Genomic DNA, 27,477 nt, shown 5'->3' on the forward strand with positions numbered 1-27,477 from the left:
AAAGGACAAAAAGGAATGTAGTAGAGGGGAAAATACAAACAAATGACTTCCTCATAAACACAGATAACATCAGATGTTGGAAAAACATCTCAGAATATCATTGCTTAAAATAATGTTTTGGTCATGTATACTTATTATGTATCTAAGTTATATTTTAATATATTTAACATCTACTGGTCATCCTGCCATTTAGGGGAGGGGGTGGGGGGTAAGAGGTGAAAAATTGGAACAAGAGGTTTGGCAATTGTTAATGCTGTAAAGTTACCCATGTATATATCCTGTAAATAAAAGGCTATTAAATTAAAAAAAAAAAAAAAAAAAGAATATCATTGCTTATAAAACAAACACAATCTCTAGTTCATCTCAATACTCCCTCCACATATTCAAGAGTCTGTTCATTTTGAGGACTTTTCTTAGTACATGGCCAAATGATAATAGTCTCTTATCCAAATTAAAAACTTAATTACCAAATCTTAGATACTCACAAATCTTTAGTGGCTTCCCACTGCATTCTGAGCAAAGTTGAAACACCTTAAACTGGCACTCAAAGCCCTTTCTAGTGTGGTGATGTCCTAACTCTCCATCATTATATTGTATCATTATTTTTTCCTTTCACTTTGTCTATGCTCTTGCTAAAGAGACCTATCCTCTACCTTGCAAATAAATGTCTTTTCAATTTTCCTGCTATCATATATTCAATCACAATATTCCCTATACTTATGATGTCCAACATCCTTTTCTTTGTCTGAGAAATTTCTCCTTCCCGTTTAAAAATCTAATTCAAGTGGGGCAGCTAAGTGGTGCAATGGATAGAGCACTAGCCCTGAAGTTAGGAGGACCAGAGTTCAAATCTGATCTCAGACACTTAACACTTCCTTGCTATGTGACCCTGGGCAAGGCACTTAACCCTATATGCCTCAGCAAAAAAAAAAAAAAAAAAAAAAAAAAAAAATCTAACTCAAATGCAAGTTCCCAAAAGCCGCCTCTGATCCACCTTTTGGACTTCATGGTACTTTATTTTATACTGCTTTAATAAAGTTATCATATAATATTATTTATTAAAGTTTTTATTGTTTATTTTTTTAATCATATTTCCAAGAACTGTAAATGTGATGAGTTCAGGGACAGTATATTTATTTTTCTCAGAGCCTTGGAATGTTGTTCATCCTTCGTTCTCAAAGAGGACCAATGATGTCATGAATTAAATTAAAATTACTCAGGGTCCAGGATGTCATGAGTGTATAATAAATATTAATGTACTCTGGACACCATGGATCCATTATAAATGTTAGTTGAATTAAATATAATTAAATCATGGATAACTAGATGGCATCTTGGATAGAATATGTGGCCTGCAAGTAGGAAGACTGATCATTCTTCAGACACTAGCTGTGTGACTCTGGGCAAATCATTTAACCCTGTTGCTCCAGTTTTCTCATCTATAAATAAGATTGAAGAAAAAAAAATGGTAAAACACTCCAACATCTTTGCCAAGAAAATCCCAAATGGGGTCATGAAGAGTTGGACATGACTGAACAATAACCCCACAAAAATGACTTGTTCCATTAGGTTCTACATCTCAACGAAATACCCAATAGTAACTGGTAATCCACTGGCTTTATAATTTAGTGTTAAGTCTTTCAGATGTAATTTGAGAACCCTGAGTCAGGTTTCAACTTTAAGGACTTTATGATTCCTTGCTTTTGGAAAATTTTGCGAACTTAAGGACAACCTGTGATCTGATACTATGATATAAGAATTCTCAAGAAGGAAGTTTATTCAGATTCAAGGACAGGGACAGAATTATGTCCCAATTACCTAGTTGTGTGTGCTTTTTGTAGAGTAGGATAAAGTCAAGTTTTCTTTTTTTTATAGCTTTTTATTTACAAGATATATGCATGGGTAATTTTTCAGCATTGACAATTGCCAAATCTTTTGTTCCAACTTTTCCCCTCCTTCCTCCCATCCCTTCCCCCAGATGGCAGTTTGACCAATACATGTTAAATATGTTAGAGTATAAGTTAAATACAATATAAGTATACATGTTCATACAGTTATTTTGCTGTACAAAAAGAATCGAACTTTGAAATATTGTACAATTAGCCTGTGAAGGAAATCCAAAATGCAAGTGGACAAAAATACAGGGATTGGGAATTCTATGTAATGGTTCATAATCATCTCCCAGAGTTCTTTTGATAAAGTCAAGTTTTCAACAAAATATGGTTTTGTGTGTGTGTGTGCTCTCCCTACTTTAGGTAGTATTGTATAATAACCAGGCACTGAGTCTATGTTCAGTGATATGAACCACAAGAGACTGTGGTCACTTTGGGTTATTTCTGCTTACTATTTCCAGTTATTGTGTTGAGAGCTAGAGATATAAATACTAGCAAAAAGATCTGAAGAAGTTTACATTCTAATGCAGAAAGAGAATACATAAAGAGGTGCTAGAAAGAGTTGGAGGAAAATTAGGAGGAGGGGAGGAAGGCTGGCTTGAGAACACAGTAAAGAGATATCTAGGAAGTAGTTGTGGAAGCAACTCAGAATACAGTCCAAGTTTCCAGTATTTTTGAACATGGTAACGTCTCAGTTGAGTCAAAGAGTAAAATTCTGTTTGAACTTCCTTCCCCTCACATCTAGATCACATTTCTTGGTGCTTTGTTTATTCCCCTAAGAAGAAAGGCCTGCTCTCTAATTCTGTCCTGAATGAAGCCGTGCATAATGGGAAGGACTAGCATCACATAGACAAATCACTGGATATCAGGGAAAAGGAGAATATTCACAGCTTTTTTTTTGCTGAAAGTGTTAGTGGTTCAAGCACGGAAATTTGCAGACATCTGTATTTGTTGACTGAATGAATGTTACATACACAAAATATCTGGGATCTTACTGACTTCTACTTTGGAACACATATATACTCTTTGTCTATCTTTCTCTTTCTCTATCTCTTTCTCTTTCCTCCCCATCTCTACTTTCCTCTTCTCTCTGTTTCTGTCTCTCTTCTATTTCTTATATATACATTGATCAATTGATAGATTAACTATATAACTAGATCTATATATAGATTGTGTATACACACATATATGCATATATGTGCATACATGTATACATACACATGCACATAGAATATATATATATACACACACACATAAAAATACATACATATATATCCCCAAAATCACAATCTATAAGCTCTATCAGTTGATAGTTGACTCCCATGGAATGAAGTTTTTTAAAAAGCCAAAAAGCAATAACAATCTTAAATACTTGTTCTAGTCAATAGCCCCAAGTGATAAGAACTGACATATGTCACTATACACATCTCTTTGTATGAAAATCCTAAAGGATGAGCTCATGATTCCCTTTCCACTGATATCTTATAGATAGAAGGAAGCAGCGGAAACTTCTGCAGATTTGTACATGCTATAAATGTACAGCATTTATGTACAGCAAATGTACAGACAGAAAGTTGTCTATCAGCCTTTGATGCTTGCTCCTTCTGACTCACTAACAAAGAAAGTCCATTTACAGGAAGCCAATGAGAAGCTGAACCATGGATTTAACCATTCTTTCTATGATTGCAAGCAGCACATATAGAGAACACAACCTGCTGTTGCTGCTGCTGTTAGCAGTCTGTGCCTGGGAAGCCCTGAGGGGATAGCACCAGCTGACAAGAGAAGGTTGTTCACTGGGAGACATGGAGGAATGGGACTGACAGGATCTGAAACTCCTTTCCTAGAAGATGCTGGAACAGAATCACAAAAGTGCTAAACCACAAACCCACTTTAAAAAAACATTTTGATTCACTTTCTGGAGTATAAAAATATTTGTTTCATGATTATGTGCCAAAAGGGCTTCTAGATGGCACAGTGGGAAGAACTGGAGTCAGCCCGAGAGTCAGGAGGACCTGAATTCAAATCCAGCCTCAGACACTTAGTAGCTGAATCATCCTTAGATAACTCTGAGAAAGTCACTTAATACCAACTATCTCCCCTCCAAAAATATGCTGAACAGAAATATTGAGGATAGGAAACCATCATTGTTCAACTTGGTACCCTAATGGACTGTGCAAGGAGCCAGCCTAGAAACTAAATAGAGAGATAAGGAAAGTGAGCCCCCAACTAAATGGTACAGTGGAAGCAGGAGGGGCACACCAGGATTGTTTCCACTCAAAGGAATGAATGGAAATTGGGTAATGCAGTAAGGTAGTAGGCAGATGGTAAAGCCCTGGGCTTAGAGTTAGGAACACTTGAGTTCAAATCCTGCCTCAATTACTTCTTAGTTGCATGCTCTGAGTAAATTGATTAACTTTTGTCTGATTCAGTTTCAGTTAGTACTTCACAGGATTATTTTGAGAATTAAATGAGATAATTTTTGTACAGATCTTAGCACAATACCTAAGATGTAATTCATATTTAAGATATGCTCATTACCTCATCTTTTCCCCTCCCAGATGTTGCCAGTATTGTTATTCTTGCCTGGAGGAGACAGGAGAGTTGCTTGGAATCAAGCAAGAAGACCTGGATTCAAGTCTCACCTCTGATAGAATGATAGAAACAGGGTTATTCTAATGAAAGAACTTAATAAAACATAATATGCTATCTAAATGTGAGTTGTGGTGCATACATTTTGTCTTTGCCCGGTCTTCTAATTTTATTTCCCAGTGAGGATACTCTTTCTGCCAATGCAGATCAACAACTGGTCTGCAGCTAATATTCTTAGCTAATAATGCCTTGGCACTAAGAGATCAGTGTGGTATGTCAGAGATGGGACTAGAACCCAGGTTTTCTTGACTCTCAGGCTGGACTTCTATCCATTATGTTCTTTTGTTTCTGAGTTTATTATAATAATGTTATCAAAATCACTGGTTTCTGCCAATTCCCTCGTCTACATAAATAAGTGATTTAGCTCAATAGGGGAAGTAGAGAGAATAAGCCAAGGCCATTCCTTTTACCAGAAAAACCAATGAGGAGCTCCTGTATGATTAGGCTTACAAGTACCCTTTTTGCATATATACATTACCTTAAAACACATGACATGAGTCCCTCTTTTTCTGCTTTTTTGTGTCTCTCTTCTCAGCGTCTAGCAAAGGGTCTTCCTTATACCAAGAAGTTATTTAATAGTTAAATGAATAAAAGAATGAATGAATAATTGCTTTCTATGAAGTAAAAGATTTATGAAACTTCTTTTCCTTATGTCAGCAAAGCTTTTGATTCTACATTTGAAAAATCAAATGTGACTTGTTCGAAGACACTTGAGCACACACAACAGCAGAGTTGGGATTCACACTCAAATCCTATGATCCCATAGTCATTGTCTATTATATATATAGAGGAGCAGGAACAGGGCTTTGATTTTTACAGACCCAAGCTGGACGGTGTACAGAGCAACTTGAATATTCTATCATTTTAAGAAAAAGCAGTTAAAAATAAAGTTGGTTTCTAGAGAAAAAAAAAACAAACAAATCCTGACCTGCTTAGTCACCTAGAGAGTTAGGACATCTTTTTTTTTTTTTTAATGCCATACATTCACAGAAGGAAAACAAACATGACCTAACTAAACTCCCAGAGTTAAAAGACAGTTAAGAGACACTACTTAAGAGAAAATAGAGAGAGTGCATTTGAATTTTTATTTATTTAACCTTTTTGCTGTACTATAAAAGCCCTGCAGCTGTTTTGTTAGTGAATGACTGCCAAAAGGTACTTGCTAACCTCATCACAGTTCAGGGTCAAGACATTTTTAGACAGGCCTGCCAATGAGACAAAAGTTTGGGTTTGAAACCTGCTTGAAACATTTATAGATGGCTTTTTCTATCATCTAAATTAGTAGATTTAATGAGTTATCAGGGAAAGAATTTTGATAATTAATAAGCTTGAATTTTGAATCTTTTTTTGTACTAACTGGTAAATTTCTGAAAATTAACTTTCTTCTGGGAAAGGCCATTGCTTTCTATCTGAGAAAGTATCTACAGAGCTCCTTTTCATCTTTCCTGAGTCTGCTTTGGGTCAGGGTTAGATGTGTGCAAGCTAGGTTCAGGTAAGGGGTCCAGTTTTGCATGAATGATGGATTCTTATAAAGAAAGAGTGAGAGATAAAGTAGTAAATATATACTGGGGTCAGATTGTGAAGGGCCTTTGTGCTAAGCATAGAAACTTTATCTTGAAGACAATAAGGAGCCATAGAAAGTAATTGTGTTGAATATATGCTCAATACTGACAGTGATGAAGGAAAAACCATCCCTGGACAACTTGGCCCCTAAATGGACTATACAAATTTAAGAAAATAACTCTGAAGAGGGGGATAAAGTAAGAGAGGATAGGAAAGAGCTAGAATCAGAAACAGCAATTATTTGGAAGACTTTGTAATAATTGAGGCATGATGGAAAATATAATAAAGTGGTACCCAAAAGACTGGAAATCAAGGGGTAGATGTTAAAGAAAATAAGCAAAACCCAACAAGATTTGCTAATTGATTGAAGTCATCTTTACATTTGGGAGTCATCTCTATAGAGGCAATGGTAAAATGTAGAGACATTCTCTAAAGGACAATATGTTGAAGGAGAAAAACATAAGGCTAAGGACTGAACATTGTGGAATACCCAAAATGAGAAGGAGTGGAGAGATAGAATGAGCAATGAAGGATAACATGATATCATGGAAAGCCCAAAAAAAGGTTTCAAAATGAAGAGAAGATGGTCAGTAATCTTAATTGATTCATAAGAATCAAGGGGAAGGAGGAATTAGGAAAAAAAACCTTTGAATATGTTGATTTGGAGATCAATGATGGTCTCAGAGGAAGAAGTTTCAATAGAGAAGCAAGACTAAGTCAAATGACATGAAGTTGAGATGTAACAGGATTTGAGGGAATGAGTGTAGACTAATCACTTAAAAATATTTGATAATGAAAGCAGGGCTAGACATGGGGACATAAGGATCAAGATTTTGTTTGTAATAATAATGATGATGATGATGGTAACTAGAATTTATATACTGCACTGAGGTTTATACTACTAAGCTAGCTCTGTTTACATTTGTTTGTTTGCTGGTTTTAAAGATAAGAGCATAGTGAACATATAAGGAAAGGGAAGGAACCAGTTTGTAGAAAGGGAGATAGCTGAAGAATGAGGTACACAGGCAAGATTGTTGGCATGTGGAAAAATAGACAAAGGTTGGAATTGTTTGCTAGGAAATCAATAAGAAATGAATAAAAGGAGTGCTTAGCATCCATGGAGTGAGATTTGTAGTGGGCCAGGTTGGTGATGTCTCATGATGTTCTTGTACAAGCTCCATCAAGCATGAGAAAAGGAAAGGAAGAGTGATCCCCAGTGTGTATACAGAACATGTAAAAAGATCAAAAGAAGGAAGATGAAGAGAAAGAGAAAGAGGAAGAAAAAGGAAAAAAGGAGGAAGAAGTATGGAATATTTATGAAAGTAGCATATAAAATAGCTTATTAGTGTGTCCAAGCAAGGCACAGAGTCCAATGGCCTGAGTGATCAAGTAGTAAGTTACCAGAAATGCCACTGAGATTGCTGAGCTAGTCCAATGGATCTAGGAATAAGAGTGAGTTGTCAATTAAGGATGCTTTGGTAATGATGGGGAGGGAGGAATTAAGTTCTAGATTTTAGTGGGTTCAGCAAGGATGAAATCCAGGCTGTGGCCTTATTGATGGTTAGGAATAATATAGGAAGAAAGAAGAAAGGAAACCATTTATTAAGCACCTACTATGTACCAGATACTGTGACAGGGTCAGAAAAGTAGATTCCAAGGTGATTATTAGCACGAAGTCCCATGTGTTCTCAGTAAAAGGACTTCATCATAGACATTAAAAGTCAAGGGAGGCTTCCAAGTGAAAACATTTTACAGAAAGAAAAAATTTTAAAATGCTGTGTGTATTCTAAATACTGAAAGGGCAGGTTGAAAGACATGCTAATGATTCAATAGATTATAAGTTCCATGAGGTCAGTATCAATTTCATTTTTGTTTTTGAATTCCCAGTGTTTATAATAATTTCTTTCAGGAATATAGTAGATACTTAATAAATGTTTGTTGTATGATTGATCACTGTATTCAAATACTTTTATTATACTAAAATGACAACTTCTGCATCTTATAGTACAAATAGCACCATCCTAAGAGCGAGGGATCCAATTCCACTTCCTTTTCTAGTTCTGCAACCATGTGCTAGTCATTTTACCTCTGAGTCTCAGTTTCTTCCTCTGATAAAATTGAGAGCATCATATTTTCATTACCTAACAGGATTATTATGAGGAAGGTGCTTATAAGTAAGCCTTAAATGAGTTGTTACTATTACTATTATCTATGTGAAAATGTTTTAGAAACCATAAAGTGCTATATTACAATAAGTAAGCTACAATAACACAAAAAAAGGAAAGGGTAGATGACTCTTTCATCTAGTGAAAATTTTGTCTAGGGGAGTTCTTTGTATCCCTAAAATCAGTGGTTATGGGCTTTTGGCCACCCCTGAGTTTTATGGATTGAGATGTTATCATGGCATTTGTCAAAATGTGATTCTATTGATATGAGGCTGTTAATTGTATGGAGAACAATGATCAGGAGTTCCAAAGACCAAATGCTTTTTTTATCGTCTGCCCTTTCTATCTGCCTCAGCCCTCTAGCATAGTGTTTATGAGGTACAAAGTGGGTGTTCAATTTACCTTGGGTGGCTGAATGAATGAATAAATGAGAGAGTGAAGGACTGCCTAGGAAGCGATCAGTGCAGACTTTGGCTCCCAGTCTATGTAAATCTTTAATTCACTAACTAAATTTGCATGGGTCCAGACTAAGTTCCCCAACTTGAGCCAATTTATCCTTTCTATTTTCTTCCCCACACCTTTTATTCATCAACTCCATTGTAACTGAACAGCAATTTTGAATTACCACCTAAACATACTTGTGATGAACCAGCTGGCAGCAAAGTCACAGAGACGGCTTTGCCCAAACTATTAAACTAGTCATCGATTAATCAAAATTTCACCTATTCTTCCTATTCCATTATTCCTAACCTTTGTGTCTGCCTCTTGACCATTTGACCATATTCCAGATATCTTCTGTGTTCACTATGGGGGTGTTTATATCTGTTCTCGGGAACTAGGATCAATGATTCTAGAAAAAGTGAAATCTAAGTGGTCAAAATGAAATAGCAATGAAAAGAAGAGAAAATAGGGCTTTCAACAAGATTTGACCAGTCATACAGTATAAGAGACAACAGATAATCAAGGATTTATAATGTAATGTAATAGTGGAATATATAAAATCCATATCTGTTTATCTATAAAGAGGGAAAAAGTCTATTTCATATTTCAATCAATATTATTAGTTGACTGAGCTCATACTCTTTTGGAAAATTTCCCTTGCAACAAGGGAATCATCTTTATGAGATGTCAAGAGAAATAGATGCTAGGCAATAGTCTGGATTACATGATATATTGTTGGTCCTGCTGTCTAGAAAGGCAACAGGTACATTGTATTCTCACTGGTTCCTAGGACTTTATTTTATTAAGTCATTGAAGGGAAAGGAAAAGAAGTGTTCAATGTTCCAACTTCCTTGATTACTGGCAGCTCTTCTGGCCAGTGTCAGGAGACAGAAAAATGTTAGATATCCATCTCTCTTTTTCTCCCTGGACAGTAAGCAGTATGAACATGCAGTTTCCATAACTGCTTTGGGAAAGCAGGAATAACAATTAATAATTATAATAATGATAAATAAGATATTTACTGGCATCTCTAAATCAAAACTGGAGGAAGAACAATTTTAATTACTTTTAATTACCTTAAAAAGTAATTAATGCCTTTGTAATAGCCATCTTAGACACCTTTGTAATAGCAAACTATATACTTTTGGAATTGTATAATAGACCCTAAGAGATCTAGGATGCATCCTAGCAAAATTATTGATATTGTTAATTATCGTTAATAATACTTGTTCAACGAAATACAGGGCTCATTGTACTAAGGCATTTAAAAAAAGATGAATACCCCCCTCAAATAGGAAGAAGATTGATAGAAATTCTTAGAGCACATGATGAAGAGGTTAAAAAGAAAATGTACAAAAATATGTTTGAAACAAGCAGATATCAAAGTAACTGAAAAATAGTCAAGTCTGATGACAGGTCAATACAATAGGATTTATTGAATGTGAAAAAAAAAAGAATGGAACCCATGAAATAGCTGAGATCCAAGAATGGTCAAAGAGCCTAACCCAGAAAACATCCATACATACTTAGCCAATAATAGCTTTTCTTTTTTTTTAGCTTTTTATTTTCAGAATGTATGCAGATTGTTTTCAACATTCATCCTTGCAAAACCTTGTGTTCCAAATTTTTCTCCTTCCCTTGTCCCACCCCCTCCCTTAGAACAGAAAGTAATCCAATATATGCTAAAGATGTGCAATTCTTCTATACATATTTCCACAATTATCACGCTGCACAAGAAAAATTCAATCCAAAAGGGAAAAAAATGAGAAAGAAAATAAAAACAAGCAAACAACAACAAAAAAGTGAAAATACTATGTTATGATCCACACTCAGTTCCTACAGTCCTCTTTCTGGATGCAGAGTAGCCAGTATTATTATTTTGAAAAAGAAGCATTAAACTAGTGGAGGAGTCATAAATTTGTGGTGGTAACTTGTGGAAAAGGCAGTTACTTATGATAACAATTCAGGGTCAAGCCAGTTACAGAAGGTTGATCCTTAAAGGGTCCCAGTCTTAATTATCAATGTAGATTTTGCAAGAAAATTCTAGAAACTGAGCAATAGATCATTGCAGGTTGTAAAAATTTACTACCTAGAGGATATGACCCAGTCCCTAGAATATACATAAAAAATTCACTGTCTTTCCTGGACTGACAGATGACAGATCTTCATAGTGCAAGTACACACATCAAAATATCCTGCAGAACTTCATAAGTAAAGTGAAGTGCAATCAGACCATTATTATAGAATAAACTGTTATAGACAATTACTTGGGCATGACTGATCCATAAAGATCAATATTTGTCATGGAGATTGACATACCAAGTACTCAGTCTCCAAGCCAGAAAGAATGAAAAGTTTTCAAAACATAGAAATGTAGCAAACAGAGCAGCAGAAGATGCATGCTGTCCATATGGTCATGACCACTGCCACAGATATACCAAGGATGTTTTCAGTGAGCCAAAAGAGGATGACTCACAGCTTAGTATTTTTAATCCATCTTCAAAAACCAGTTATTTTAGTCATTTGTGTAATTGTTTGCAGAATATTAAGTATAAAAGAATGATAACAGGATAGTTACTTGTCCCAGGACTATTTCTTTTTGAACCCTATCAAAAAAAGATAAGAATGAGGTTAATTACTATTCCTATCACCAGTTCTGTAGCACTTGAAAGTTTGCAGTTAAAATAGATAAGATAGATAGATAGATAGATAGATAAATAGGTAATCACCTCATTTGACCTCACAAGAATTTTGTGAGAGAGGTAGGTGATCTTATTGCTATTTTATAGGTGGGGAAATTGAGGTACCAACCTACTCATCCAAATTTATTACACATCACTTTTTTTTAACCCATATTCTACATTCCAGCCAGACTTTTTCTTACTGGACACTTGCTCTTTGGTCTCCATCCCTTTGTATGTCCTGTTCATCATGACTCAAATGCATTCTTCTTCATCCTCTCCTCTTAGAATTCCTTTTTCCTTGGTTTTCTTTAAAACCTAGCTCAAAAACTGCCTCTTGTATCATGTCTTTTGTGAAAAAATTTGTCTGTTATTGTTCAGTCCTTTCTCAGTTATGTCTAACTCTTCAAGACCGCATTTGAGGTTTTCTTGGCAGAGATACTGGCTCTAGCTCATTTTGCTGATGAGGAAACTGAGGCAGAGTAAAGTGACTTGTCCAGAATTACACAGCTTGTAAATTTCTGAGAACACATTTGAACTCAGGAAGCTGAATCTTCCTGACTGAAAGCCCAGCACTCTGAGCACTGCATCACCTTGCTGCCTAAAATTTTTTATACAAACAAAATTAATAAAGAAAAGTCAGTAAGGAAAACAGTTAAAAGTTATATAAAGCAAACAGACATTTTGTTATTATTGTTGTTCAGTCATATCTGATTCTTTGTGATCCCATTTGGGGTTTTCTTGGCAAAGAAAGTGGTTTTTCATTTCCTTTTCTAGCTCGTTTTACAGATAAGAACATTGAAGCAAATAGGCCTAAGTGACTTGCTCAGGATCACACAGGAAAGTGAGTGTCTGAGACTGGATTTGGACACTTGAAGATGATCTTCCTAACTCCAGGTATAGCACTATGCCACTTTGCTATCCCTAAGATTATTTTGTATATATGTTATATATATATTTGCTACAGCTTTATTTAAATACATGCTCTTCCCCTAACAGAACTGTATCATTTTTGTTTTTATATCTCCAAAGCTAGGCAGTAAGCAGGTATTTAATAAATGTCTGATGATTAATCAATGAAAGCTCAGTGAAATTTAAGGGCTTTGCCCAGGACTGTACAGTTAGAAACTCCATAGTAGCGACACATACAGAAAGGGCCTTTATATAAATTGCCAAGTACTTTGCATACATTATCTCATTCAAACCTTAAACTAGCCTTGTGAGAGATCTCTTGATGTCAACCCCTATGCTATTTACAAGACCCCAGGACCAAATTCTCAGTTCATGATAAGGATTCTCATGGGAAATTGCAGAAAGTTTATACAGGCACAAACAATTGTGCAACTAGCATACTTCTTTGCAGACTTTCATAGATTTTCATCTTAGAAGTCCAAACAGTTCCTTTATAAGGGAGCTTGACCAAAGGAATTCCTGTGTACTGTGCTTGGAATCAGTATGGTATTGCACTGAATTTAGTTTCAAATCTTGGCTCTGTCACTTACTATGGAGCACTTGGAGTCATCAATACCCTAGTTTAAATCAGTCACCTATTCTCATTATTATTATCTTATTGTGATCTTGAAATCATAATTGCAACTACTTTACAGGGTAGTTATAAGGACAAAATGAGATAGTACTCCACTTTGAACTACTATAATGAATATAAATTATTACATCAATATTATTAATACTAATGATTATATTCAGTTTCTTTATTTGTGAGATATAGGTGACGGATTAGATAATTTCTGAAGGTCTCTTCCAGACCTAAATCTATGCTTCTAATTGAGTGAGGTGTACTTCAGTAAGTCAGAGTTGTTAAATGTTTTTCTCCTTCCTTTTTCTGTTTGAGAATTCAGTGCTTCATCTGTCTTTATGCACAAAAATGCAGGAAAAGTAAGTATCTAAATAACTGAGATTCTGGGTAAAGTTGCTCAAACTAATCAGAAGATAAAGAAGACTACATGCATATTTAGGGCTTGAATAACCACCACCACTACTTCATTTACATTAGGGAAAGAGACTTAAATAATTAACTTATTTGATTCTGAAAATAGTTAAAAAGTTAGATGCCTTTTTTTTTTTTTTAAACTTTAAGGATGAGGAGAATGAGATTCAGGAAAGTTAAAGAACTTGTTCAGGATCACACAACTGGTAAGCGTCCAAGGATTTAAACACAGATGTTCCTAACTCCAAATCCAACAATTCGCTGCACTCTGTCATGCTGCCAAATGTGTATACCTACCTCAGTTAGTCATATCTTCTAATGTACATAATACAAAGCCATCTTCACTATTTTTGAGTCTCAGTGGGTAGTCTTTACATACTCTGAGGATGTTGATATACACACTTAGAAACACTCACTGAAGTTCAGTGTCCATTTTCACCACTCCATCTGGGTAACTTCAGAGTACTCCTTTCTTCCTAATGACTTGTGAGCTAAATAGTTGTCCCTTTGTATCCTTGGTGGCCCTGATCATTTCCAATGCTTGGATGAGGGAAGTCTGAATTATAACATTTAAAGCCCAAATGCAGGAAACTCTCCCTATTTGTCCTTAAAGTTAGACCTAAATTTTTTTTTTGGGGGGGGAGATGTAGTGGGGAAGGCAGTGTGAAGGTAACCTTACACTATTATTTTCCTCTTTGGGAACTTCCTCTTCTAAAGCTGTCAATATCCATCCTTCAATTGCTAGTCTCAAAAGAGTTTCCTGGGGCACTTGCATGGGGTCATATAGCTATCAAGAGAGTGTGAACCTAGGTTTTTTTTTTGTGTGTGTCTTCAAGGGTGATTTTATACCCATTATGCCATGTTTACACTAGTCCTGAATTATACGAGTAAAATTTGACAATGGTGGCTTGATTTTCAAAAACCAATGAGACATCACATTCTCAGGGTGTCTCCCTCATTCCAGCTTCATGTATGTGAGGCAGCAAGAAAAAAAGTTTCTCACTAGTTAAAAATTAAATAAGACTTATTTCAAGAAGAAGGTTCCTTGTTCCCACAGAAGAATTGCTGTTGATGGATTTTCCACTCTCCCTCCATGACCTCCCTTCCTCCCAGGACTTTTCTGTACATGTTAGTTGCATTTCAAGTGTTAGGCTGGAAGGCAACTTGTTTTGCTGCAAACCTAATCTTGTTCAGGTCATAAAAGCTACAGCTGTTTTATATTCAACTGATAATTTAAGAATGAGATCAGCAGTCATAATCAGGTCAACAATTAAAAATTAAATACAATTTAAAAACAAAGTACTTCATAGAGATTAGTGCCATTCCATTCCAGAAGCAGAAAAACTGATTGTTTCATCAATCTTTCTTAAATATAATGCAATTTCTTTCCTTTTGATGCACTAATGTAGAATTGGTGATAATTTTGTTAAGAAGCTATCTAGGCTGAAGTTTATGTTTAGCTCAGGAAAAAAATGATTTGCAAAATACATTCACTGTGTAAAAGAAGAGCATAGGAAATCTATTACTAAAAAGAGCAACCAATTTCAATTCCTTTCAGAACGTCCTCAAAATGACAACCAAAATGACAACTAATTACAAATGGTCTCTATCTGTGAAAAACAAGTCCAATAAATTTATCCACTTGACAATACTACCTTAAATTAATTTAAATTTAATATTTGTCCTTGAAAGCAAAGTTTGAATTTATTTTTAATATATTGTATAATTCAGACCTTTTTTGTACATTCAAATTGACCATCTCTAGACAGTCCAAATGAATAGGATTTCTGTATGCTTGATGGGTATTCCAAAAATATCCAAATGGATAATGGTTATATCTTATATATGTGTGTGTATGTGTACATAAATATATATATGTATATATACTATACATATATATATTTATGTACACATACATATGTATGCTATCTCCAATATTGTTTGTCATTTGTTTTTGAACAGTATCAATGACAGCATGGAGTGATATCTTGACTCATGAGTTGGATTTGAGTTTTTAGCCTCACTTTCTTTTCCAGTATTGTCTCTCAATTTTCCCTTTTTAAAAATCTACATTTAATTTAATACCCACCACTACCTTTCTGCTCAATACTTTGAAACTAAGTGCCTCATGATTTAGGTATTGAAGATGAATGCAGTCTCTTTATAGCTGGAAGATATTCCTGGATGACCCTGGGGTTGAAGATTTCAGTGAAGTTCTCCACCTTTGTCTAAGATGCTGTCTTTGTAAACCCAATCAAACCTGATTGACTCTTAAGTTTGGTAATGTCCTCAACAGTAATGGGAATGTTTGGGCAAGTAGATTTAAAGAAAACAGTGTCATGAAATCTAAGTTGCAGATCAAAACCTATTCATATCTGTTCACAACCTTCTCTACCCAAAAAGAAAAGATGGAAGGAACAGGAATATTACTTACCTGTCACTGCCCTAAGCATTTAACTTAGCTTTCGAGGTATACCCAGGGCATCTGGTACCATCACAAACTAATTGGGCAAAGGATGGAAGGTGGGTATGGTATGTGTGGAAGGACATTTTCTCAGTGGCATTTCCTGTGCAGATACTGCTCTCAGTGCCCAGATGGTAGGGCTTAACAGTTTGCCCTAAGGAGAGTTTACTAAGCTCAAAAGCAGCACAAGTTGGGAACTTTTACATCACAGAAGTGATAAGAAGGTAGACATGATTATATTGGGGAAAAGATCCTCAATTCTTGAACAGGGAAGGATAGGTTGCAACCCATCTTTCCACCCCTTGATTGGTTGATCTCAGGTTAAAACTATTTTGGACTCTGTGTTCTGGATCTTAGAATTATAGATTTAGTAGTGGATCCAGGATACAAGCCCCTGTCCCAAATCAATGATATTTCTATATTGCCTTCCATCTAGACTAAATCAGTCCCTCCTTTGTTCTGATCATCAGAAGTTTGACTACTAGATGATAAATTGTTTTTGAGGCTTCATAAGAACAGTCTACCAATGTGTTATTTTAGTAGAATGAGTCTCCAAACTGGATAAAACAGAACCTCCTGAATCATCTAGAGTGACTTCTATGAAGGGCCTCACTTTTCAAGGAGGAATAGTGTGACCTTCAAAGGATCAAGCCCCTGCTTCTGTCTTCCTATCTTCTTTAATGTGTATATGGTGCTTAGCAAGACATCAGCCTTCCATGAGTCTGAATTTTCTCACCTTTGAAAAGAGTATGACCTCCTAGGGGTAGTATGAAGAAACCTCCTTCAAAAAACTTTGAAAGTGCAGAATTTAGATATAGTGCATGTGTTGTAAGTTAATTATACCATGGGAGTATTAGGTTAGGAATAAGAATTATATTAATAGAATTATACATGATCCTTCACAATATTACCTCTAATGAGTCTATGGTAATCACAAGGGATGTTATATGAATCCTTTGTTATCTATAAAATACCCTTTTACAATGTAATTCTGTTAATAAAAAGATACTATATAACGCCAAATATTTGTAAATAGTATCATAAAGATATTAAAGAGAAGGGATGGCTGCTGGGCAAAAAAGTGTCTCTATGTTGAATCTTTTCATAAACTGACTAACCCATCTTTGATTTACAACTGTGTAATCTTTCAGGAAAATTTTTCTATGCAGTAAGTCATCTGGTCACTGGCGTTTTAATAATCTTGATTTGCTGAATTAGACAGGCATCACTATGTGTGTATATGTGTGTGTGTGTGTGTGTGTATGTGTGTGTGTGTGTGTGTGTGAGAGAGAGAGAGAGAGAGAGAGAGGGAAAGGAAGAGACAGACAGACAGACAAGAGACAGAGACAGAGATAAAGAATGCTCAATTTTCCCTTTAGACCAGGGATTCTTAATCTTTTTTGTATTTTGGATTCTTTTGACAGTATAATGAAGCTTATAGACCCCTTCTCAGAATAATGTTTTTAAATGTATAACAAAAAATACTTAGGGTTACAAAGGAAACCAATTATATAAAAATAAATTTAATACAGTATTTTAAAAAACAAATTATAGGTCCAAGGTTAATAACCCTTGCTTTAGATTGCCTTTGACCTGAATTTTTGCTGTCTATTGAGGGGAAATATAGCAAGAACAATGGTTTTATATGTAGACAGTGATGAACCATGAGTACATACCAATCCACATCCACTACAATGAACTGAAAATACACATATATGTGGAATGTGGATGTAAAATAATTGACAAGAAAGAGGAAATTATGTTCATTTTCACTGTAGTGTGAGCTCCCTATGGTCTTTCCTGCTCTCTTGTGTTCCCTTTATCCTAATCGAACAAGCTTATGTTCCTGTGTAAACTCACAAAAATTCTTCTATGTTATAGTGAAGGAGAGAGGTTGGATGTAGGAAGAGATCTTAAAGATCAACTTTGATTTTACAGACATGGAACAAACCCAGCCAAGTCAAGTGAATTGTTCACAGTTATGTAGTAAGTAGAAGAACTAGGGGACAATCTCTACCCCAACAATTTCAAATCTAGTTGTTGAGCTCATATTTTGGCCTTTCTGATTGATAAAGAATTTCATTGTAATGAGAAATTTCAATAGATTGGAATAGATTTAAACTGTAATAGGAATGAATTTAAAGGCTCTTAAAGGATCAACTTTCCAAGCAAAAGATAAATCATAGAAACAAGAGTTGAAAGGGACCATAGAGGTCATCTCATTGACCTTTACCCCATTCAGAAATACTAACAACAATATCCCTAAATGGAAAATCAAAATTTTGCTTAAACAGGTATCACTATACCTGACTGGAATGGTACCACCTTCCAAGGTTGTCCATTCTATTCTTAGAAACTTAGACTTATGAAATAAATTGTTTAAAAATATGATGAAACAAAATCAATTTCACTATAACTTTTACTCGCTCCTATTTCTGCTCTTTGGAACTACACAGAATAACTCTTTATCTTGCTTTCATGTGACAAATATTTATAGACACCTATCATGTTCTCTTTTCTATGCTAAAATTTCACTTCCTTCAGCTGTTCCTCATATGACAATCTTGAGTCCCTGTGTAACGCTGCTTATTCTCCCCTGGATAATATTCAAGTTTGTCTATGTCCCTTCAGAGTATGGTGGCCCAGAAGTGAAAGCAATACTTCAGATATTGCCTAATCACTAGACTACACTAGACTAGTGTGGGACTCTAATCTATCATGTTCTTCTCATTATACTTCCACAAATACCATGTAAAATAACATTAGTGCTTTATCAACAAATATCCTATTATTGACTTCTATGGAGTTTGCAATCTATTAAAACTTTCTAACTCTTTTTTCACTGGAACTGTCTAGTTATATCAGCTATATCTATAGTATTTGTTTAGTTTTTCCTTTTTTGAGCCCAATTGCAGAAATTTACATTTATTCCCTAAATTTCCTCTTGTTAAATAGAGTTCATCCTACTGTGACCTTTGTAAGATTCCATTGCCTTTTATTTCTTCTTCTAAATAAGGGTTTGGTAAACAATGTCCCAAGTGCTGAAATCTGCTAGCTGTCTGGGTTTGTTTTGTTTTTTTTTTGTACAGAGTCAAACTAAAGATGGCTTACAAGTATGTAAAAATCATTCTGTAGCTGTATGAAAATAGGTAAAAGGCTGGATTTGGTCCTTAAGTTGTAGTTTACCAATGCCTGATCTAAATCATGGAGGATCAGAACAGGGATAGGGGAAGTGTCAGAATCAAAGAGGAATTACCAATGGAATTATGTTATGCACTTATAATAATAGCAAAACTGATCTGAAAGAACAAAAGGTAAAGACTCTTAGGAGAAATAATGGAAGGAAAAGTAGAAATGAAGGGGAGTTAGGACATCCAGATATCAAATTATCTTATAAAGCTACGATCATCAACACTAGAATAGTCAGTCCCCTATAACCAAACAACTTCCTGTTTTTTTCCATACTATACCACTTGAACAATAGTCTCTTTCTCAGGACTCTTGACTTTGACCTTTGAGCCCCTGGGCTCTGATTGGTGAGCTTTCTTCTTATCTTGTTCAATGAACATTCCCTTAATTTGTGTTGTTGCCCATTAGAAGATAAGCTTCTTGAAGTCAGGGAATGTCTTATTGGCTCATATTTGTATCCTCGGTGCTTAGCACAATGCCTGTCATGTAGTAAAGATTTAATAAATGCTTTTTCATTTATTCATTCCTCAGTTGTGTTTGATAAAATCAAGAACATAACCTATATAGTAACTCTATAGGGTTATTATGCCTAAAAGCATAGATAAGAATTACACAGAATGAAAATAGGAAGTGGAATTATAGTCTATATCCATGGAGAAAATACTTAAGAGTGTTCAAATGAACATTTCAAAGTATTCCTTACAAAGACAGAACATATAAAAAAAAAGTAAACTGAAAATGAGCTGATTTCATGATAGGTATAAATTCTCAATATGGGAACAACTTCTAAGAAGTAAATTTCAACAGTATTATGAGGAGAAAAACTAGAAAAAAAAGACAATACTCATTAATATGGCACAGTTCATTATTACACGTCTTGTCAAAAATATAAACACAATCAGAAATCTGTCTAAGGAGCAGCTACAAAATGGCAGTTCTCAATAAAAACTGAACTGAAAATTATGTAAAAATTCAAATGCATGAAAATATTTTTATCTGATAAAAATGCTGAAAATAAAACACAAATTGAGCTCCTATTAACCATCTTTAAAAGAAAGTCAAACCAAACCCTCTATTGGAAAGTTATCTCTCATGAAATTTCAAACCTCCCTTTTATTTTAAAGTCTTTAACATTTTTATTGAAATAATTAGCACTCTATTAATCTAGAATGACCACAAAATCTGATTCATTCAAGTCTTCTCTTTTATTTTTTGGTATCTAGGAATGGAGAGAAAATCCAAAGAAAGCAGGTTTCAGGAAATGTACTATATAAATAAACCCTAGGAAAAAATGGTGCAAGAGGAAGAGCATTTTCTACAGACAGTTGCTCTATGATGCCATCTTCTGAATGAACAATCAGATTCTGAAGGGAAATAATAAAACAAATCAATCTGGTTTATTTTTGAAGAGGCAAATTGGTGATTTGGTTGGAAGCCAGTGGTGGTGGAATGTCAACAAACTATAAAAATAGATAAGGAAATTGGAAGAAGCTGGTTTCAATTCAACAAGCAAGAAATCTCATTGATTGGGTGAATGCCACCCTCATCTGCCCCAGTTCTCTCTGTCAAGTCTATTTTCAGTTGCCCAGTTAGTAACCAGAGTCTCATTAATCCTGTGTTATAATGACCCAGATATAACGAAATCAGCTTCAATGCATCTATTACCCTTTGCAATTATGGTTTAGTAAGGTAGTTTTCATCTTTCTGGTTTCTCTTTTCTGTAGTTACAGACTTAAATAGAAGGAACCTATGAATTTCACACCCCAAAGGCTTTTTGAAGAAATGAGTCACTATGAGTTTTGGGGAAAATGCTTTGCCATTTGTAGGCTGAAACAGAAAAACATAAGAGCAGGGAATAAAGGGTACTTGCTCTTTCCATTTATCTATCTAAAGGATTTCTAATTTCCCTAAGTGTAGGTAAAGAAATGGAAATAGCAGAATCCCTCTGGAAACAGAATTGAGACCAGTTTTATAGAACATTGTAATTTATGAATGAGAAGAGATAGAATGCAATAAAATAAGCAAAATTAAGCTTTTTTTTTTTTTTTTTTTTTTTTTTGTCAGTGGAATATGCCAGTGGAGAAAAACAAGGAAGAGTTCATAAAGCTGTGCAAGTCGCCAGAAAAACTTCAATATGAGCAAATGAAACATTTTGGGAACCATAATTCAAACTAAACTCATAAGATATTACCTTTGATCCAGGCAAGGGATTTAGAGTTGTTTTAGACTGTTAACCCTATACACAATCTCATTTGATATGCAACACCAAGAAGAATTTGGAAATGAAACCAAAAACATTCTACTCTAACTTAAGAGAAAAAAGCAAAACCCCCACACCCGGTGGTTATGTAGTTCTGTGATTTTGGACTCCAATGAATTTCCAGATTAGAAATTTGAGTTGAGTAGGTCAAGTTTGGAAACTGTAAATCTGTGAAGTGTATGGATTGAGTGAACATGGACTTATTAACCACATAAAAGAAAATGGGAATTAGAAGGGGAATGATTTTCTTACAGCTGATAAGAGGGGGTTTTAGAAAAAAGATAATATTGACCTATATAGAAGGCTGTGGTATTTTTACCACATAATACAGATAATAAACATAAATGGATACAAGGATTTAGGTAAATTATGGGATGTTATAAAACAAACCAGAAAGATTTAGAAAGCAATTTTAACTTTGGAGGTTGCCAATAGGAAGACTACCATCTCTTCCACAATCTGTCCTGTCTTAACATTGCTGAAGATAGAATATGAGCTGGATTACTGATTGAATCCAAAATATCATTTTCTTTTCAGCACTAGATTGTCATGGTATAAGGATTTGGGAAACATATGGTTTCTATCTCAAAAGTGGGAGGGGAGAAGGTGGTGTGTAGGAAGCATGATAATGCCTAGTTAGCATTTTAGTTATGCTTGGGAGGGAATGAAATAATAAGAGTTTCTCTCCCAACCCCTTTTCCTTTCTGTATAGTAATTTATTGAACTATAAAAGCACCAAGAATATACTTTTAGAAAATCATTTATCCCTGGAGCTGTAATGAGAATATATTCAATAGAATTCCTGTTTCCCTATTCATGTCCTTTTCCTGGCTAATGTGTTGAAGGGTAAAGCCTGGAAACTAAAAGAACATCACAGCCCTAGTTCGAGCACACAAACCCTTCTGCTTACAGTGGTTCCTATTCACAGTGCCAGGCACTACCAGGTCCTTGCATGCCCCAGTATGACTCAGTCCCAGAATTGAAGTTGAAGGGACAAGAAGGGTTTTCCTCATTAGAAACCAAATTCAGATTTAGAGTAAGTTTAATCCTTTTAAATTCCGTAAATAAAGCTATCCTTGAGTTTTCTCATTTAAATTTTTTTCTATTAAACTTCATTAAAAAAAAATAAATATATTTTCCACATTATTTTTATATATCTGAATATATTTTGTATATTTTTGAGAACCTGGTAGGTTATCAAAAGCTGAGATTAATAGTAAAGTTGCATTAATATTTCAAAGGGGAGAAAGTATCAGGCCTTCTAAAGCTTAACTTTAGCCCTCAATTCCAGGGCCTCAAGACTAAATTAACTGGGCTATCATTCAGCCCTAAAGTCTGCTGTGGGAAGTGCCTATGGTGATCCAGAAGTATAATAACTTTTAATTTCTTAAATGTTTATATAGGCATTGTTGTTTGATACCTGTGCTGGATTCTGTTTTTAGGGAGCCAAGAGTAAATTGTTCCCCTCATGTCCATTAGGACTTTTGTGTTTTCACCATAGCCCAATGAACATCTCAGGCACTTTAGAGACTGTTCCTATTTTCTCTCCTCATTTAGCCAGAGTTGCATGCACACCATTATCCTGTGGTCCTGTTCTGAAGACAAGTATTTTTGTTCAAAAGGTCAGGATTCCAGAGAGAGACAAAGATAGACAGACACATACACACACACATATACACACATACTAGAGAGACAGAAAAAAATGTGAGTGTGTACAGTTATTGATCATACAACAATGACTTCAGTTAGTTTAGATTTTACTGTTACCTATGCTTACTATCAACTTGTACTGGAATAAAGACATATGTGAGAATATCCCAGGTGGGATATTCTAGGCCTAAGCTACGAAAGGCTACTGATAGAAATCTGACCAGGGAAATAAGGGGACTCCTTCAGTTTGGCCAATCCTAAATGAGAAAACAATTGGCCCTTTGGGAAATGTCAGCTGAGTATGTCACAGGAATTAAAGGTCAGTTGTGATTTTTACTACTTTTTCACGCAAATTAATTTCTCAATCAAAACCTACACCCATCCTCTCAAAATACACCTGGTGGGGAAGAACAAGAGAGAAAGAAAGGAAGGGAGAGAAATCCATCCTAAAGGATGACACCAAATGAGTTCAGATGAATTAGTGTCACGTTAATCAATTACAAACATTTTACTCACAACAAATACTCACAAAAGTATTGGTAATCAGAAATATCTTTTTTATTTAGGAAGTCTGGTGAAAGCAGCTGATTCCAAATGGTACCAATAGGTATAATCTCTGATTGCCTGGATTGACCTTGTTCATGCATTATCACATAAAAGCCCAATCTTGTAGGAAAACTGGATTGGAAATTGGGATTGGAGGTCTAGTTAAGAAAGTGCTGTGATAAACAAAAAGAGTAGATTAGAGGAGACAGAGTGACCTTTCCCTGAAAAGCGTAAATTTCATAGTACCTTTGTTGACATGTGAAGATGAATTGTTTATTGGTCTTCATGATTCCAGAGGCTCATACATGTATAAATTGATTTGAAGAGTCTTATCTAGTTTGGAATTTCCTCCCAGAAATCTGACTGTAACAAAAAGAACTAGAAAGAAAGTATATTCTTATTGACTAGAAAATGGACAAACAAATTGTGATATGTAAATATAGTGGAATGTTATTATACTGTAAGATATGACTTAAATATGAAGAATCTGGAATAACATAGGAAGATTTACATGAACTGATATAGTGAAGATCCAGAAGAACAATATATCCAGTAATTATAGTCATAGAAAGATAACACTAAAAAAGGTTAGGTTTTTCATGATGGCAGCTAGGTGACACAGTAGATAGAGAACCAGGCTGTAGTCAGGAGGACCTAATTTCAAAATCTAGCTTCAGATACTTACTAGTTGTGTGACCCTGAACAAGTCATTTAACCTAATTTGCCTCAGTTTTCTCATCTGTAAAATGAACTGGAGAAGAAAATGGCAAACCATTGCAGGATTTACAACCCCAAATGGAGTCAACAAAGAGTCAGACAGGACTGAAATAACTGAACAACAACACAATCATGAAACTAGAGAACTGATGGTGAAACATCCCTCTTTTTATAAGTAGATAAGTTGAGGGACACAGACATATCGCACTGGGGATATATTGTATTAGACATGATCATTGTTTCAGTTAGTTTTGATTAACATTTTTATTGTTACAAGGGAAGGTTCAATGGAAGGTGCATGATAAGAATTTAAAGAGAAATGACTGGTTTAAAACCCAAACCAACAACATAACTTAAAACAAGCAGAACTAAATATTATTTAAACCTAGCCCAAAGATTTGAGGGAGGCTTAGTTAGATCAAGAGCAAACTCAGCATGGGTGAACCTGCTTCAGGGTGGACCCGGGGAGACTAACTCCAAAACAAACTATAATCCAAAGTCCATTTGAGAAAAGGAGTTTCTTACCAGATGCTGTGGTGAATCAGTGCATTTCTCACTATAAAAACATGACATTTCTTTTACCTTCCACCTCTAATAATTGGTTAGAAGAAGAGTAGCTATATAAATAGTGACTGCATTTGTTTTTTGAAATAATTGCTACTCTTAAATGTGAATTAGAAGAAGGGTTTGATTCATTCATTATGTGCTCATCATTTATGATGGCATCTGTAACCCAGGAAATTATATAAATATAGTCATATTTTCAAACTAATAGCAATGACCATTTTATTAACAATCACCATATTGTATTTAGAAAATTCAATCATCATCCTGAATGAACAGAAAACATCACAGTGCTGTGATTATTCATTTTTGTTAAAATCATTAGTCTTTTCATATTTACATTAGAATCCTTGATATTGCAATCTTTCTTCTACATGTGGTACATTATCTAGTCTCAAAATCTACAGCCTACAGAAAATTTTCAACAACTTCTAAAACTTGATTTCTTTGAGTTCTCGGTGAAAAGAGTATGGCTATTCCTTCTTGCATTAGGATTTCATATTATTTTTTTCCTAGAATGCTATACTAATTTTATTCTGATTTGTTCCACCTCTTCAAATTTTCCAAGACTCACTATTTCCAGAAAACATTTCCTAGGATTCCTAAAAAGGCATCTTCATCCACTCCTACTCCTCCTCTCCCCCCCAAAAAAAGTCTATGGTGGATTTACTTACTAATTACTCACTAAGTGTGACTTGGTACCATTCTGAATCCAGTTCCCAACTTGACTTCATGGGGAGTTTTGTCTATGTGATATATTGTTTCATAAACACAAAATAATAAACCAAATTCTGGAAAGTCATCCCATGGTTCCAAAGGGAAAAACCAATAAGTACTATATCTTATTCTTAATCAGTTAGGATTTTTAAAAATTGAAAAGTATTGATAGCATTTACCAAGGAATAGTAACAGCAGTGACTTAGAACAATAGAATCAGAAGCTCCAGAAATACAAGAATGAGGTGGATTTTTTTTTCCATAAATTAAACCAGAAGTCTAGTCTGGATGGCAAGATACTCACCTGAGAGACATAAATAAATGAAACAATTGTTGCATTCCCTCTAACACTAAGTCCTTGTCAGTATGTTGCCATACTTTTTGTTTGGAACAGGACACAAAAGATTTTGCCCAGAGTGAAACTTGAATCAACGTAGCACATTGACTATTGTACAATTTCTTTTCCTTGCCAGCTTCTAAAAACTGATTAACAACGGTGGCTTTTAAAAACTCATTTGTAAATATCATCTAAAATAGAATAAGTAACACATCTGCATGGGAAAATTCCCCAGGAATCCACAGAAAATCAATAACTTTGTAACAGATTTGCAATGTAAAAAATTATAATCTACTTTCTCTGTCTTCCTGATAGTTCTTTATATTGATCCAAGACAAAGATATTCCTTTTATACTGACCTGGAAAGGAAAGCCCTTAATGGAGATCAGACTACTCTCAAAATAAATATTTATGGCATCATCATTCAACACCAAATTAAAGCTAAACTTATAAATCTAAGAAGAGTTTTGCATCTCACCAAATAGCCTAATTTCTCTATCAAAGAAATATTTGTGAATATTAATCAAGAATGTCTTGGAATCCCCAGAATTTAGCACAGTCATTTTCATATAATAAGCATTTAGCAAATACCTATTGATTGACTGAGGCTACAATGATATCTTAAGGATATAAATGAACCTCTCAATCCCAATACAGGAAACATAGAAATTAATGTATTTCCATTAAGCATGCAATCAATATGAATACTGATTGAAATTTAAATTTTATGAGACACTTCCACAACAACTAATATTTATAAATGCTTTAAGCTTTGCAAAATACTTTGCAAATACTATTTCATTTGATTCTCACAACAACCCTGCAAAGTGTATGCTATTTTATGGATGAGAAAACATTCTAATGACAGTTAGATGACTTTCTCAAAGTCACTCACCTAGTAAGAATCTGATTCAGGATATGAATCTTCGATATCAAGAAGCCCAATACTCTATACCACCTAGATCTACACAAGTAAATTCCAATAGATTTATGTAAATTTCAACAAGTTTTTATTGTGCCCATTATTATATCTCTTTGTCATTAGAACCAGTGCAAAATTCAAATATTAATGAAAAAGGCATTGATCTAATTGAGGGTCATAGGTTCAGGGTACCACAGATAGAAAAGACCTTGGAGTTCATGTATTTTAAGTCACCTGTTCTACAGATTAAGGAAATCTTGAGGTCTGCATAGGTGAAATAATTTGCTTAAATAAATCAAGATCTTTATCTTTTCTTGAAACCCATGTAACTTTCCTAGAGCTGTACTATGTCTGTGGAGCATATCCATAATTCTTATTTACAAATAATTTGGGGAGAAGAAAGAAAAAAAGAAATTTACATGGTAATTTTAGTATATATTTAAAAGGAATAGCAAATCTTTTATCATACTATGCTATGGAAATGCTAGTTTTATTCCATAAATTAAAAATTAAATAAAAAGGGGCAGCTAGATAGTGCAGTGGATGGAGGACCAGCCCTGAAGTCAGGAAGACAAATTCAATCTGGTCTCAGACACTTAACACTTCCTAGTGACCCTGGATAAGTCACTTAACCCCAATTGCCTCAGCAATAAAATAAATAAATAAGCAAAAAAAATTTAAATAACAATAAGTAACTTCCTGAACCCCAAGGCCACTGAGTCAAGTTGTAATTTGCTTTTATATAATACTTTAAGGTTTATAGAATACTTTCC

At 34.7% G+C, this 27,477-nt stretch overlaps 1 protein-coding gene across 1 annotated transcript in view; it reads right to left on the reverse strand.

Moving 5' to 3' along the window:
* TPPP (tubulin polymerization promoting protein) overlaps positions 1-27,477 on the reverse strand; it is a 114,268-nt gene that overhangs the window by 31,413 nt on the left and 55,378 nt on the right. The gene's annotated exons all lie outside the window — the stretch shown is intronic.

This window comes from Sarcophilus harrisii, chromosome 1 (genome assembly GCF_902635505.1).
Source record: "Sarcophilus harrisii chromosome 1, mSarHar1.11, whole genome shotgun sequence".
Classification (NCBI taxonomy): domain Eukaryota; kingdom Metazoa; phylum Chordata; class Mammalia; order Dasyuromorphia; family Dasyuridae; genus Sarcophilus; species Sarcophilus harrisii.